This window comes from Diadema antillarum, unplaced genomic scaffold (genome assembly GCF_040938485.1).
Source record: "Diadema antillarum isolate AM-2024a unplaced genomic scaffold, OU_Dant_1.0 scf00000133, whole genome shotgun sequence".
Classification (NCBI taxonomy): domain Eukaryota; kingdom Metazoa; phylum Echinodermata; class Echinoidea; order Diadematoida; family Diadematidae; genus Diadema; species Diadema antillarum.
Genome location: NW_027271022.1, coordinates 1,197,500 through 1,215,324, shown reverse-complemented (window position 1 = coordinate 1,215,324; position 17,825 = coordinate 1,197,500).

Sequence of the window (17,825 nt, the reverse complement as noted above, 5' to 3'; positions counted from 1 at the left end):
GTTCATGTTGAGGTGAAGCAAAAGCACTCCAAGGTCACGGACAGATGTAGAAAAATTAACTACAAGATTGCCAACAGTCAAAGGAGTGAGTTCCTTACATGGCTTCATGTTGGAGAGAATGTGAAGCAATTCCAGACTACGAGCCCTATAGGTCCTATACATGTATAACCAGGGAGGTGGGATAAGAGAGCACCGTCCTTCTGGGCAAACGGATGGGGGCGGGCTCATGTTGATGACCAAGGAGGTACTAGGCTCGCCTGGTACCTCCTTGGTATGGCAAGCTGAAGGTATGACAACGGCTGACACACAGTATAGAGTTCTTCACACGTTGTTCATGTTGTCATTACATTACGCAGATGGGACCCTTTCATCATATTCCACGTATTATCGGTCCTATTTTGATTCGCTGCAGGCATTGTTACAAATCACGACAACGAGAAATGAAATCTGCTTAACGCTCAATCTTTTTGCATTACCACGATTAACGTACGCATTCAAATAAAATCCCAAGTTACAGAAGTTTAGTGCATATATTTTACTTACCTTAAGTCAATTCGTGCAAGAGAGCCGATTTCCTTTCTGAGGAATAAATTCGTTTTGCTTTCGTAATTACCTGGACTCAATATGAGGCAAGTGAAAGCATTTGACTTCATAAAGACTGCAGAAATTCTTCATTTGGTGCATTCGACATCATTAGCTGCAATACTCCCCGAAAGCTGCGTTCCTATATGTTCTGTCGGTGGTAGGCACGCCGCGAGTCAAAGACATCTTTCTTATCACACTAGACCGTGATAGACTATGCGCCCCCTTCACAATCAAAACTTAAGACGATCTCAAGGAGCCATGCGAGGCCAACGCACTTTGATGGACATTGATAATCCATAGAGCGTACGTGTGTTTATTCGTGACATCTTTAAAAAAAAAAACCTCATTTATAAGATAATTCCGTCTCAATGCACAGTACAGTGCAACAATGAAAGCGAAAGAAAGACGTCAATATTCAACAGACATTATTACTGATGTCCCCATCACATTCAATTATTCCGAATATTCGCGAATCCGAAGGTTGGCTATTCCGAAAATGAAATAAGGTTCGTTATTCCGAAAGTTCCTCAAGAAAAAAAAAAAATCGTTATTCCGAAGGTTCATTAGTACACACCTTCTTTACATTTTCGGATCCTTCGGAATGGCGAACCTTGTTTCAGTATTGGATTAACCGGCTTCCGAATATTCGGATTAACAAACATCTAGGTATGCGGAATTTATGTGTTTCGGACTAACTAGCATCATCCGATGTTCCCTGTGTTTTTGTACTTGAACCTAGCAAAGATGTGAATATGAATGAATGAATATCTAGATGTAAATTGGTCACCTCAAAGAATGACTCCGATAAATCACCGAAAGACTCAGTTCTATAGTCCGAAGTCCACATTGTCCATGCAAGATAACAATGAGATAAAGGAACATGTACGTCATTAACTATTTTGCTTCACTTCTGGGTCAAAGTGTGCCGCATGGTATCGCTGTATTGCCAATCATAGATCACGTAATAAAAATGTACCACGTCATAGACGGTTGAATATGACGTGTCAATGTGCAGTTAAAAACACATTGTGCTTGTAAAGAGGAGTGAGAAAAAACAACAGCCTAGAGGAACAAATTAACCCATGACATGAATAGTGTGTTGTTGTAGTCACTAAAACACTCTTTGGTCTATTTTCATATTGCTCAATTTTTGTCCATCAGTCCACCAGTCCATTGTGTACGTGCTGATGTTCATGATCTGTAAATCTTGCTGAATTAATGAGTAGTTTCATTCCGAAAAGTGGTAAGCCATTCTTTTCTTGTAGTTATATTAAAAAGACATTATCGTCAATTGACTTGGCACAAAATTGATACCAGTAAGGCACATTAATATAATATAATTTAGATAATGAAAGCGTTAAAACATAACCAATTATCTCAATGTCAAAAAGTTCAATTATGAAACGATGTTTTGTCAAACAAAACTTTCCAAAGTTCTACCGAAAGTGGGTATGAATAATTGGAATGAAAGAAAATGAATAGGAAGAACTGGAAATGAACAAAATTGTACTAGTATAGGGAAAACGTTTGTAATATAATTTACATGGCAAATATGACAAGTGATGATGCCGAAGCTTTCCTGTCTCAGTCAGAAATGGTCCTTTACAAAATTGTGCAGCGTTTAATATCTTTAGATCGCCTTCCATGTATTAATAAAATAAAATCTTATTCAATTTTCCTAGAAAACAGAAATGACTCGATCCAGTTTGTTTTCATATGTGGTTTGCTGCCCTCTTTTGTCGGCGACATACCTCGGCGTTGTTGAAAGTATGTACATTTCCAAATTGGTCACGGACATCTACATTCTTATATTCTTTGAACAGGTGTAAAGTGTAGCCTGTTCGAAAAAGCCCAGCTAGCGGTGATGTATTTTCAGCATACGCCGCCGTAACAAGTTTTTTTTTTTTTTTTTTTTTTTTTTTTTTTTTGTCTTTCTCCTCCTCAGATGAACATACTGTAAAACATGATATATTTGCGGCATGAAATTTTCGCGAATTGGAGCCGACAGCCTTTTTCGTGGCATGAAATTTTCGCGAATTGCCACTGGCGTTCAATGCATGTAGTGTAGACAAAAACTTTCGCGTGCATTTTAATTTCGCAAATTTTTGCACTCGCGAAATTCGCGAAATTAAAATGCACGCGAAAATTCCTCGTTTTACTGTAATCATATTACCTTTTTACACGTAGGCCTGTATGTCGTCTCGAGTCTTTTCCCTTGGACAAACAACTCTGTGTGTGTGTGTGTGTGTGGTCACACACATCTTCTGACCACACGAGCAAATAGAATTAATTGGGACGAACACCGAACTTGGGCTTTCAGTAGCTCAGTCGGTAGAGCACCGGTCTAGTAATCTGGAGGTCTCGGGTTCGAATCCCGATGACAACCCATTTTTGCTCAAAGGTTTATATATATATATACATTTATGTATATATCTATCATTCATACACGTACACGTACCCATACGCATTTTACACATTAAAGGTACAATTACATATATTCGTAAGATTATACATCATATACATTCAGATTAGTTTGTTGACGGTAGTAAACATGACCACATGCATATAAGAGAGAGACTGAGAATAATAGAAAGAGAATAATATTCGCACATTGTTGGTAGGCCTACCTTTTGAATGAAGCTGCGCAAGAATTACCTTAAAAACATGCACATCATCATCATGAAATGCTTGACCTAGTGTTGTACAAAGGGGTAAGTAAGTATCCACTCTGCGTGCTTAGGACAAGTCCATGGCATTTTAAAGAAATGAAAGGCATTTCTCCGAAAAATCGCCCGTGTGTGTACATATTGGAAGTCAAATGAGAGTGATTAGCGTGAACGTCTTCTTTCTTTCATTCATCACAAACGCACAACTCGATTTTAGACTCGGTCTTAGGACTTCTCTGTCACCGAAAATACGAACTCATTAATCACACGCTAATGCCACGCATTCACACACGCACACACACACACACACACACACACACACACACACACACACACACAAACACACACACACATACACACACACATGCTCACGCTCACATACAGACATAGAGAGATCTAACCCGCATTTGAAATGATGTACAATGTGCGTGTGACTTACTTTACTTCCCCCATTCAGACAGTTAGGAATATATGAGTCACCTTCTTTCCTCTTTTTTTTTTTCTAGGGGCAATACTTACGGCTTCTAGCTTCAAGGTCACGGACGAGCAGCGGCTGAAATTCTCCACGGGATGCCTGAGAATGGAACGCATTTTAGCGAGGCTAAAGAAGCGTGAATACTTTGCTCAGAGGGGGGAAGAAAAATCAATCGTCAGAAGATGAGTTCCACGCGACTGCAACATGAATAATATTTTTGCTACCTTCATCATTCACCGACGCCATTTTCCTGGTAGTGCGACCAGAATCAATATCAATTATAAGAATTTCGGAACATTATAGTATGAGGTGTCGATTGGGGGGAAAGAGAAAGAGAAATGATCAGCCCCTGCTCCAGAAATACTCACGAATACCCAGTGTCTTTGACGAATTGAAGTTCATCTTTTTCCCCCTGTTTAATTCGTAACACAGAGTGTCTAATTTTTCTCATGCCAAGTATCAAAAAACTCGCTTTGCGATCATTTCACCCATAAACTAGGTTGAGGAGTTATTCACTAAATCCGGTCCTTGTCCGTGTATTACGTGGCCATCATAAACTCCACCAATGAAGCATGGTATGCTGAGGTATGTGTCAGATACCAAGCTACGTGGGCAATGATTTAGATTTTAGCAATGCATGGCAATACATGTTGCACCATGTACATGGCTGCTGCACTGTACTCATGCCGAGAACGATACTTCAGGATTGCATAAATTCACCACAACATCTTTGATACTGGGAAAATCCTCTTGGAACGATATGTAACGAAATACACTTTCAGCGTATGTGTACGGACAGGGATGTTATAGAAAACGAGAACATATATTTTGCAGGAAAACCCTTCCTCTCTTGAAATAATTGGATGATGCTTCTCATTCCGAAAAGGATACAAGATTTAATCCGAAAATGAAAGAAGGTTCTTTAATCCAGATATGAAGAAAAGGTGAGCACTATAAGGAACCTTCTGAATTACGAAAATACAACTATATGCATGTATGTATGTATATATATATATATATATATATATATATATATATATATATATATATATAAAAATAAATATATACACACACACACACACACGCATATATATATATATATATGTATATATATACATATATATATATATATATGAGGTCATCAATCGGAATTCTGTGAAATGAAGATACACTGTCGTTTTGCCTGCTTTTCTAGGTCTCTTTTTAAGGACATACGTACCTTATGCAATATACAAGCTTTACACTCACAAGAGAACTTGAAAATTATTTACAGTAGTGCATAACATCGCATAACAAAAGTAGAATACAACGAAACACTGCCAATACAACCCTACAAGTCAAAATATAACATATCACACTACAATTCTCACAACAGAACACACTCTTACCCAGGGTAATATGACATTACACAAAAACCATACACGAACATGACAGCATTGGCGACAAAGTAACATCTTATAAGCTTTTCGTGCTAATCTTCTGTTTTTTAAAAACTTAACATCAGATTAAACAAAAACTCTGCTTTGTTAAAATATCATTCCAGCATAACTTAACGAAGCTGCCTAATGAACATTAACATAATTTACACACACACCCACACACACACACATTCACACACACACACGCACACGCACACGCATATATATATATATATATATATATATATGTGTGTGCACACAAATTATATATATATCTACATATCATATATATATCTATATATATGTATCTATTTATCTATTTATCTATTTATCCATTTATTCATTACATATAACTATTACAAAATGCTCAGTTCAAGTTAGTTTTTCCATGACTCATTAGCAAAGAATGGAGATTCAATAGGTAGTCCTATCCAGTATTCAATAGGCATTCCAATCCAGTTTATAAGGCAGCACAATACAGATTCACCACCAACACATAGTAGACAAGGAGGTATATAAGCTATCCCTTGACTGTCCAGACCACTACTGATCACTGCTGATTAAGTTATAGTATGATGCAGTGGAATATAAGGAGCTATTGTCATGTACGCGAATCTCACTAGAAAGTAATAAAGGGATGCTCAAAATCAAAGGAATGCAGAGTTCTTTTTTGTTGTTGAAAAAATCATGATAGCGAAATGATGTGATAGAGAGTGAATTTAACGCATCAAATCTAAATGCGATGGAGTCACGATTAAAGGTTAAAAAACTGGAGAGCTGGTAAGATGAGGGTAGCTGGATATTTCAGTTATAGATAGGACCCTCAACCATAGTCTACGAGTTGTTTGACAAACTAAAAGTAGAAGAAAAGGCGTGCTGGTATATTGTATGCCTATTTTCACCGGTTCAGTCACTGTTAAGAAAAATGAAGTTGAATAACAATGAAGACACACATAGTACAAACAGTGGCCTACTATTTCAGTTTCTATTTCCCGCAAATATTTTTCTTTCTTGTATTTCCTTTTCCTCTAGTGACCCAGAAGCATTTATGGCTGACTAGAGACGGACCAAGCCCTCACAAACAAGACCTCATAGGCAAGGGAGTTGATTCAACTCCCATTCAGAGTCCCTGTGCGTTATTAACGTTGAATGGGTGGAGCCAGGAATCAATGGAGGTACAAACGTCCCCCAACAAACGCGCGCGTTTCACGGGTCTTTGGGGGACAAGAAAAGGGCGCGTAATTGCGCGATTTGTGGCCGACAATGATAGAGCAGTAATTTGTCTCCACCCTCTTTGTAAGCCCCCGTATCGCTCTATAGGAACAGATGCAGTTCTCAATAGAAGAACTTGTCAGTGTAATGTATTCGGGATAAAAAAAAAAGATGCGTCCCTAATGAATTAGCATCGGAAGTTTGGGGCTGGAAGGTCGCGTACGTTGGCGAGTTGCTCCTCTGCGTTATCATTTTACCGTCCAGTGATTCCATTTAGATAGAAAAAAAAATGGGAAGAGCTGACTGGTATAGAAAGCCACATCCTCATTTGTGAATCAACATCGTGTTTTCGTGTAATGAGGTCATAAAATGATTGACGCCATTTACACATGGTACGATTATAACGACCATTTAGTAGGAATTATCTTCATAAAGAGTTTTTGGAACACCCTGCAGCTTCTGCTGGGGCTAGCGAACACAATGACAATTGATGTTACCGTTACACAAAATAAAGTTTGATGATGATAATGCTATTCTCGACATTCATCATTCCTTGCAGGTAAAACATAAAATCACAGGCTCTCCGGGGAACAGTCATTTGTTCATAGTGTTAGTGACCCACTGTGAACAAATTACAGTATGTGAACTAATATCACACATCACTCAACAATGGGAAAAGAAATATATCAGTGTGAACTCTTCGCAATGTTCTAGTTAGATATGAGCTGAAACAGAACTATCTTTTCATAAACACATGGAGTGCTTGGCAATTTGTGAACACGTGCTTCATTAATCGGTGGTTTATTCGATGCTGGAGAAAACAATTACTGTTCTGACATCGAGGAGAAAATGATTATAGTGTCGTTTTGTATTAATGTAAGCTCTAAAACTAAGAACTACAGTCTCCTAAACATGCCGCTATGAAAAATAATATGTAGCAAGGAGGAAAACGCTATAGGTCCTATAACATGGACGATATAGACGATCAATCCACTCCCGCCAATATAATATAGATAAACTATGAAATATATTGGCATGTCATTTTGATACACACTGTCAGACCCCATGCACTATTAATAGAAGTCGCAATTTTGACGATAAAACATTAAAGTTTGGGATTAGCACTACTGAACCTGGAAGATTTTTCAAGGAAGTGAAGACGAGAATTTATTTTTCTATACCAGATGCCATACTTTATCTTCGTTTCCCTGTGAGGAACTGGAAGTATGGTTTGTGTTTCGGTTATTTTTTCAACCAAAATGAAATTCTTCCCAAATGTAAACTGCTAATAAGAGCTAATTCAATTTGGTGTCCGTATACCAATCCCAAATTCAACTGTGGATAGAAGGTGCTGAGTATAGATAATAACAATAATAATAATAATAAGTACAGCATTTGTAATGCGCCTTCGATCTAGTATCCTATTCTGAGGCGCAGAGGGACGTAATTGTGAAAAGAATAGCATACATCATAGTCATAATTGTACATAAGAAGGTTGAAAAAGAAGAAAGAGATAGGTAGAGATATACACACCAATGAACAATTCGTTGAAAATTCAATCGAAACAAGATGCGAACATATGTGATTTCAAAAGCTTTTTAAATGTTTCAATGGTCTCTGCTGATCGATAGATACACATTAAGCAGTCATTTTGAGATTCTTAGTGCATATAGGAGAGTCTCTACCTCACATAGATAGATAGATAGATAGATAGATAGATAGATAAATAAATAAATAAAGATAAAGAAATAAATGAAATGAACATATATATATATATATATATATATAACAAATAAATGAATAAATATATTACTCATAGACATTCATATGTGTTTTTTTTTAAAATGTCACTAAAACACACATTCAATAACATTCACGCATGCAAGCAAAGATGACAATGCCACATAAAATTTACACATACGATTTTTTTTTTCTTCAAATCATTCCACAGCCATTGTGAAGAGTTTGAAATTGTATTCAGAAATCATCTCCATGTTAAGCAAACAAGAAATCGTTATGTTGTTGAACTGCTAACCCAAACAAGGGTGTTGGGCTTTTGACCATCATTTTTTTTTTCTGTCACAGGTGTCCTTGTTGAAAGTGTTTTGAATCCGTTAAAAGGAGTAATACCTTAAGTCAATTTAAAAGTTACAAATTATCTTATGAAGAAGAATTTTGCAACGAAATATACCTGCCTGAAGTAATGTGTTTGAGTATACAATGTTTCTTCTCTGCCTCTTCTTTTCTCCTTCACCTTCTATCTTCCATCATTGTGATATTATTTTTTTTTTCATTTGTTTGATAACTGCCCTCGTTGAAATTTAGTAGTAATTGTAAGGGATCATTTCCAACAAGCGTCTTGTGTGCTTCTTATATCCAACCGCTTAAGTATGATAACTTGAGTTGGAAATATTATAAAATATTGTAATGACTTAAAATGGAAATAAATGAGCGAATAAAAATGGTTATTGAAGACGTTTCATTTATTTCAAACGAATTTATTTTGTTGCAGAAGATCCCGCTTTCTCCAGAAAACAAAATAGGAGGGAGGCAAACCCTTTCCCAGAGGCTTGCTAATGTTGTATAGTATTAGAAATGGAGTTTAGAAAAAGCAGAATACATCATAAACACACGCAGAACAACATAGAATGATATTTGTTTGTTTCATTAAATTCCCTTCTAATTGTCATATTTGTTTGTATCATCATTCATCATTTTACAATGTTATTTGCATGCATCCGCACACCCTCCATAATGCATGTGCAAGTTACAAGGAACGCTACGAAATGACTTTAAAGAATAGATCCCCTCTTCTAATTGTACATAATGACTATATTCGGATACCTAATCCTTGAACAGGAGTCAACCACTCTATCCCGTTCTCCATTCAATTACGCACACAATAAAACTGAAGTACGTGATCTTCGACTGCTGGTGCAAACAACGATCAGACAGGGTTGGCTAAATGCGTTCACCAGTTTTGCACAAATAAAATGAATGCCAGGGTATTTTCCTCGTGTTAGCTTAAGCTTCACGCATGAAGTGGGCTTATGAGCACACACACACACTTTCATGTCGAGCTTATAGTCACCATTAAATAGACGCCAGGGAGATTGTGTATTCGACAATGATAGACAAAAATTGATGTGTTTTAGGTATCTCGCGATCTCTCCCGTCATTTTCTTGTTTGTTTATCTCTCCCCCATCTCTCTCTCTCTGCTTTCTCGTTCTCTCTCCATCTACCCATCTATCTATCTATACATCTATCCCTCTATCTATTGTCTCTTTCTATTGACTAGAACTGTATTTAGTAGACATTTAGAGGGATTTTACTCAAGTCCAAAGCCAAAAAGGAACTATTTTTGTATTCACCGAATCTCATAAATATAGTCCTGTCCGAGAAGTCCTCCATTAATCATTTCTCTTTGTACTTTGCAAAGTCTTTTCTGTCACATCAATTCCCCAAGTATTCGTTTGTTTGTTTGTTTATTTTGTTTGTTTGGTATATCTCGTTATGATGTTCTTTAACAAAAGTTTGAGTGCATTTATGGCTACCGTTAAATAGAAAGTGAGAGAGATGAAAGCACCATAACTACTGTCGCAAGACGTTGTTAAGTTATGTTACGTTAATGCTGTTGTTATGTTATGTTATGTTATGTTATGTTATGTTATGTTATGTTATGTTATGTTATATGTTATGTTATGAAATGTTGTGTTAGCATATGTCATGTTCTGCCACCTAACCAGTCATTTAATTTGTTCTTTGATAGTTTGACATAATCAACCTTTTCAACTGATAAATTGAATCTATTTCATGTTGCTTTTTAGAAATTTAATGAACAATGACTTTGAGTTAATTTTTTAGACGAGCAATTTTGACAAGCAGGAAATGCTGTAAAATTGCAGATAAGCCATTATATAGGTATCAAAGACATCTATATGACATGAACATGTGGAACTTCGTTGGGTTCCTGGCTGTGTCTATTAAAGGAGTGAGGATAGCAATAGTACTTAAGAGATTCTACATGCTTTGCTTTTGTGACCAAGATGATTTACCAACACTGCTACAAATCGTGTTTAGTTCTGTATTTGGGGCGGGCACTTTGGTGGTGCGGCTCACCTAGACAAAGGGGACTTCGGTGCTCAACCGCATCTGCTAATTTAGACAATAATCGCTTCATTTTCGGTGCTGCTATAGCAGGTCGGAGGGAACATAATTACACGTGGTGTCCAAGCCTACGGCATGGCTGGCTGTGCGGAGGAGGAGGAGGAGGAGAACGTTTAGTGACTATAGAATGGGTGCCTATCACCCCGTCCAATTCTTCACAGTCTTTTGGGGGTGGTTTGCCGCCGAGACGGCGCCTGCGTTCTGGCGAGCACGGTCAGGCCCGTCTGCGCCAGACCAAGCCTGAGTTGGCCTCGACAAGAGAGGCGTTTCGCGGAAGGCATTCGTGCGGGTAATGCGGCCGTGTTCCGAGGCTTCCACGCCAGCATTCTGCCGCTCATTCACGGCTGGCATCCCGCTGATGCCGCGATCAAACAAAACATGACATCACCTCGCTGGAGATAGGGAAATCTCCTCATCTCGAGTTTTTCCAAACCCTGCATCATCTCTTTCTGCATCCAACGTTATGTTTTCTTTAACTTACTCTTTCTCCTCCATCTTTCCCTCTCTTCCTCTCTCTCTCTCTGGCCATCTCACGCTATAACGTTTCTCTCATTCTATTCCATTACTTCTTTTCATTTTTGTGGCTCTATAATCTTCTTATACGGTGTTCTGCTTTTATGTGTAGGCTGGCCCCTAATTCTATTTTGATGAGTTGTGTGTCTGTGTGGGTGTGTGTATGTTTATCAGTATGTTTGTGCATGCGAGTGTGTGTGTGTGTGTGTGTGTGTGTGTGTGCGTGTGTATGTTTTTGGATGCGTGTGAATGTAAGTCTTTGTAATGGCGGGGGGGGGGGAACTATTCTTTATTACACTTACCTTTTTCAATCACTTAGTATAATGATTTGAGTACACGCAGCTCAATTTCTAGCGGAGTCACGAGTCAACTATGAATTTGACCCGCTTACCGAGGTAGGAGGCTGGTCGTATCCTCAGTTTACCACTGGTGACTTTGAGATGCTAAGTTTAGATTCACGACGTTGTCCAACGACCACAAACGGCCACATTCATGGTCAACTTATGCGTGCATGCGGGCCATATTGCATCGGCAATTTCCTCAATTCAATATAACTATATTACTGTTTTCCATGACTTATCACCTTCTGAAAGAAGATATTATAAAAAGTACTAAATATGGATAGTAATAAAGCATAAACATAAAGTGTAAGCTGTTGAATGACCTGGATATTAGTATTGGTAAATTTGCTTCAGTCGAGAGGTTTAAATGTCATTTGAATATCAACCCTATTGCACTGAATGTCTTGCATTATTGAGCTTATAGCATTTGAGTATTATGTATGAGTTGAAATCTGTGTTTCACTGTAATTATTTTTTTTTTTTTTTTGGTTCATATCTCATCTTTCACGGGGTTTTTTTTTTGCTCCCTTTCTAAGTTTTTTTTTTCTCAATTCCTTGACTTTTTGACTTCCATATATTTCGCATACATTGTTATTTATTTACTGTTTCATTTAATGTCGAATATCTTGCTTAGTCACTTTTTTTTAACTATCCCTTACTGAATGTTTTTGTTTAATGCTTTGGTTTTGACCCCTTCGAAAAACAACATTTTGCTGAAAGGGCTGTCCATCCCATGAGTGATGAATAAATAAATACAAAAGTTATTACATAGACAAGCTACATATTATGATACATTTATATGAATATATCTATGTGTGTGTATTTAAGATTATATAAATCTATAGATTTGATTTGTTATACAATTCATAATGTAATATGATTACTATGATTATGCATGAATATGTTTATCATTCATCTAAAAATGAATACAGTTAAAGTCTTACTATCTCTGGGATCAATTGGGGTTTGTGTACAAGTTGAGAGGTTTAGGGCCTATAAACGCTCTTGTGAAGATTATCTTATAACCCATAGTGTAATGATTATAGTGAGAATGAGTGTTGATAGTAATGACAATACAGTTTCAATTATCTGGATTAGTCTCATCAGTTTCATCAATCATCTGATGTCTTTCTTCTTCTTTTTTGTTTTACCTAAAATGACTTTCTTTCTTACTTACCCGATGAAATCTTTCAGAGGTCCTATATTCAATACGTTCCAACTAAATTCTCTTACAAACACTTATTTTGTTGTTGTTGTTTTTTTTTGCATGTGCACTTGCCGGACAACTAATCCCCAAACGCACACACGAATGCATATTCAAACACGTTAATATAGATACACAGTGACGAAACATAATGAACTATATACAGAAAATATCCCTGGCATTCAAACTCAATACGTGACAACTATATTTTTTTCCTTCCTCTCGCTCGCCCACATACACACACACACAGACACACATTCGCAGTTCAAGGTCGGCACTAGGGTTACTCTATAGATAATTACACGCTCTGACGCAACGAGCCTAGCTAAAACGAAAGGGAGGGCTGCAGAGCGAGATACGAATGAAATCTGGTCTTTGCTAGCTGAGATATGGTACGAGGCAACGTTCATAGGAACGCCGCGGCGCTCCGTCTTTTACGTCGTGCGCGGCGGAGGCGGCGCCACGGAATCCTGGTAATACGTGTCTCCACACAGAGGCTTCGATTGGAGAATTTTAACTCGTTTCAGAAGTTTACTTTCCTTCTTTCAAGAGGCATTGCAAGTAATTTAGGACAACAAAAGCTTTGTGCGTTATTGTGTGGACTTTAATGACTCACTGGAATATGTCATGTTTGTCGTATTATGTGCATTACCTTGACATTTAAAGATGGATCATTTAAATCAGCAAACAGACGCAACATCAAGTATACTGTGTCATGACTACATCCTAGTACTGACCGCAATTACCTGAAGGTAATATCTTCATCTGTATACGATTAACAAATAATGAAGTCATTAGCTTGGACTATTTGCAGAACATAGTGTTTACTGGGTGAGCTTTAGAAAGACGGATTTCTTTTCGCAATGAAACTTTACTTCACGGAACACGAGTGTGAGGACACGGTCACACGGTAAGGCAGGTAGGATCTATCTTACTTTAATAACCATTTGTTAACCCTCTTCATATCAAAAACCAGTAAACAATTTACGTTTGTCCGTCTTTCGTGGACTATTATTCATACAACAATTGATTTGCTGTCCGTAAAATGATCAGAAGAAGTTTATTTTTGACAAAATTCCTTATCATTTTGAAATGACGCTTTTTTCAATGAGAAAGAAAGAAAGTCTTCCGGCACTCATGAAATACCCTTTCGAGATACTGGCTGACCGTGTAACATCAAAATAGAACAAACACAATGAAACAAAACTCTTGCGAGGAAAAAATTAATAATCATTTGCAATTGCAAGCACATCTACAATAGTCACTGCCTATAGTGCGTCTCCCTCTCCGAAAAGGAATTCAGATATGAAATGATACGATCAACGTAGTGGTGGTAATACTATATATTCACTAGAGGATATCTGCGCGGTGGAAGCGAGGAAAGAGCCGTGCATGCCGTAGCTGGCTGTAGACCACCGCCCGTCGTCTGCTGCTATGAAAATGGCGCCATCGTGTTGTAATCATGATCCAGATGACTCCTACGGCACGTTCGTCGTACTGCCAGCTCTAAGGTAAGGTAACGAACAGAGTTCTCTCCAAAATCAAAGTATCAATCTAGTGGTAATATTTTGAGAAGAAGGTACTGGCATTTTTGCATGATATCGACTGTCATATTCATATCCATATCAAAGCACACTATTATAGGTCTATTTGCCATCAATAATGCTGCTGATATTAGCAATAATGATGAATCATATCATGATAGTGGATACATGATTCATTTTGGGTAGCCTCCATGTTTAGACACTGGTTTCTCAGAGGGTCCTGTCATTACCACTAGCTCAGCATTGAAAGGTAACCAGGCAGACCGTGGACAAGTGGACTGTCCCAGATTCGAACCAAGGACCTCTGATTTCGGAGTTAAGGGTCTGTTCCACTATCCCACAGTGCTCTACTTTATGTGAAACTCCAGTTTTCCTTCATAATTCCATAGTAGAAAATTACGTCAACTTTTTTTTTTTGCGGATTTGCCCTTACCCTATCAATATATCTATTTTCTCTCAATCCCTTATCTTGAATCAGCCATTAGAAATCATAACGGGCTTGAAAACAGCCCTTGTAGTGAAATCAAATAAATTGTTTGATTGAAATGTATAGGAGCTTTTCCATAGGTGTATCAAAATAGTACGTTGCACTATATGACATAGAATAATTAATGCTACGAAGATTCGGTTTAGGCAGGGGTACATATATTATTCAATTCGCAACAGAACATCACAGCATGCGTGAAATGTCCAAATATTCATCGTGTTCGCATTTGATTATTCATCACGTATTTCCATCAGCCTTGCACGTGTTCAATAATGTACTCCCTAAACTAGAGTTAATGGGCAACGCTGACACCTCGCAGTGAGGATAGGGAACGTCTCACACTCAGTGTAACTGTCCTTGCAAACTGCCATTACACACACCTAAAAGACCTCCGAGTCAGAAATTGATGAAAATTACTTCATAAGTGAAGGACTCGTTCCGCCTTGGATTTACCTACATTATGTAGATCAGTGCTCTCTGAACGAGTTAATGAGTTATTTCAGTAGCTTACGTCAACCTTAATGCCAAACGAGATAAAAGCCACTATGATCTAAAACCTGTACAAATGCACGAAATGATAGCAAGTTATAAACAGTGCAATTATATAATTCAAGTATCATTATGTTAGAAGGCTTATCATGAAATAATTTTCTATTTCTCTAAGGATAAAAAACACAACCAGAAAACAATCTCGAGGATGGTGTGGTCACAAGTTGTGTAAATCGTCTGTACAGTAAAATTGCCTCAACCTATCATTACAGACAGCTTTGATATTCCTAATGCTGTTGGAACTTAAAAACACGATGCCACAGATGATAAACCTGTAATAGTATGACGAGAATACACACTACGAAAAATGTGCTTCATCGCAAAGCTAGAATCGGTCTGATTCAACTCGCCCTTTATCAATTTTCCAATTCATTCTTGACATAAATTGACATTTTGATTGAAATAGAAACGATCATTATTTTTTTTTCTTCCGAATGGCAATATGCCGGTAGGTCATTGCATGGTCTCCGAATTCCCAGAGGTCCATGTACTATTTCATCATACTGCTAGCCTTATGAGGCAGAAAAACGTGGTCGTGTTTGCGCACTTCAAACCCGGTAGGAAGTTAGCTAATATTAAGAATCGTCTTTGATTCATCGCTATCACCTCAACCCTTAACAAAAACAAACAAACAAACGAAATAGGAACTACAATTATTCTCGTATATAATTAGACAAATCTATTCTATTCATACAGAAACATTGAATCGTAATGTAAATGTAATGAAGGTGATACAATTCATTCTAATTGATTCGCCTTTTTTAATGCAGCATACAGAATGAATTATCTTGACTTCCAAAGATTTTTTTCCCCCGTGAAAACAAGAAGTTAAAATCAGACTGTCGTCAGTGCTCCTACGACTACGTGACTGATGTGAAGGAAGTACGTATCTAAAATAAATGATATCCCCCCGAGGCACTATACCACTGAAAGTGACAGTGATTTATCTGCATTTACTCATCGGGCACAAGCTCACAACGCGCTAAATTGAATAGGCTACCACGAACGAATCTGGTCGTGAGAGACCACTGATGCAAATATCGGAGACCAGTTTGAGAGCAATGCCCTTGACCGAGTCCAAATAGGGGTAATCGTCATTCCCAACTGCACCCTGGTTGCATCCTTAAACAGTTTATGTAAATGCATGGATTGAACGCGACCATTGTCATGAAGCTAATTACTTTGTACAACATTTTATGTCATTCCGTCATTGGTTTTTGGCAACATTTTCAATTTGTAAGTTCAAGAACGAGGAAGATTTCCGACCTTGGGTGGTAAGAAAGCCACCCTATAGCAACCATGATACACCTACGTAAATATCAAAGCAACACCAGTCATGCAGTAATAAAGAATGATAAAAGTTATCAATTCGAACTGCACTAAAATACACATAAACTGTTGGTGTTAAAACAAACAGAGCTTGTAGAGTCATGGTTTGACAATAATTAACGCAATAGAGATGAAAAAACAACAACAACAACAACGGCTGGCAGTTTCTTGAATTCCACTTTTAATACAGTTTATTAGCGTAATATCTTCAGGGAGGTCTTTGTTATGACTCGTGATAATATTGTCATTAAACATGCCGCATCATTTAGTTTTTCCAAATCAATTACCGTTTACATGTATGTTTACATATCACTGAAAGTGGTTATATATTCTGTAGGCAAGAAGGGGTTTGATTGATTGATTTGAATTTATTTCCACTTTATGTTCACAAAAAACAAAGAAACAAACAATTATCATTATTATTATTATTATTATTCACTAACTTTTTGTCTTTTTTTTGACGTACAAAAATATCCGAAACATATATTCTAATAACATATTTACGTTTGCAGCAATGAATGGCAAATACGTAGTAATCACATAAGAACCAAAGTGGGGGAGCCTGAATCAAAAGTACAGCTTGTATTACTTACGTCTCCGAAAATCAAATCACATAGTGGGGAAATTGAATACATAACAAGAATAGAGTATACTATGATATATACATATATATATATATATATATATATATATATATATATATATATATATGATATAATGAATATTAGATTATATACCAGAATGGCATAAAGAACAACGACAACAACAACTGAAACAGAAGTTGTGCATTATGAGAGAGAGATAGGAAGAGAGGGGTTGCAAAAGAAAGCATTGGTGTCGTGCTTTAGTGCTTTCACTTTGCTAGAGACAAACTCTATTGTGATTTCAAGACACAGATAAAGTTCATCTTACCGTATTAATGCACAGAGTATAGTGTACTGGCTTCTGGCTTAAACACAGACTAACATTATTGATAGTATGAAATTCTGTTTGTCGTCTCGTAATTCAACACAGAATGTAAAGTCTGAACTAAAAAAAAAAGAAGAAATCTTCAGTGATAATTGATGATCAATGCAGCAAATTACATTTTGTGGTATGTAGGTATACCAGACCTTATCCACCCCCCTTTTTTTGGGATAGATTGGCTTCTGAGTTGAACCATGAAAATACAAAATTAATATGTGCTTGTTTCATTCAGTATAGCCGCTAAAGCAGGCTTATGTCACGCGAATTCAGCATGACCGCTGTTCTGTATTACCATGTCAGGTGCATGCTACATGTAGTGGCGGTAGGAGGCGATGTGTTCATTCAAACATAGTAAAAGAGACTGCACG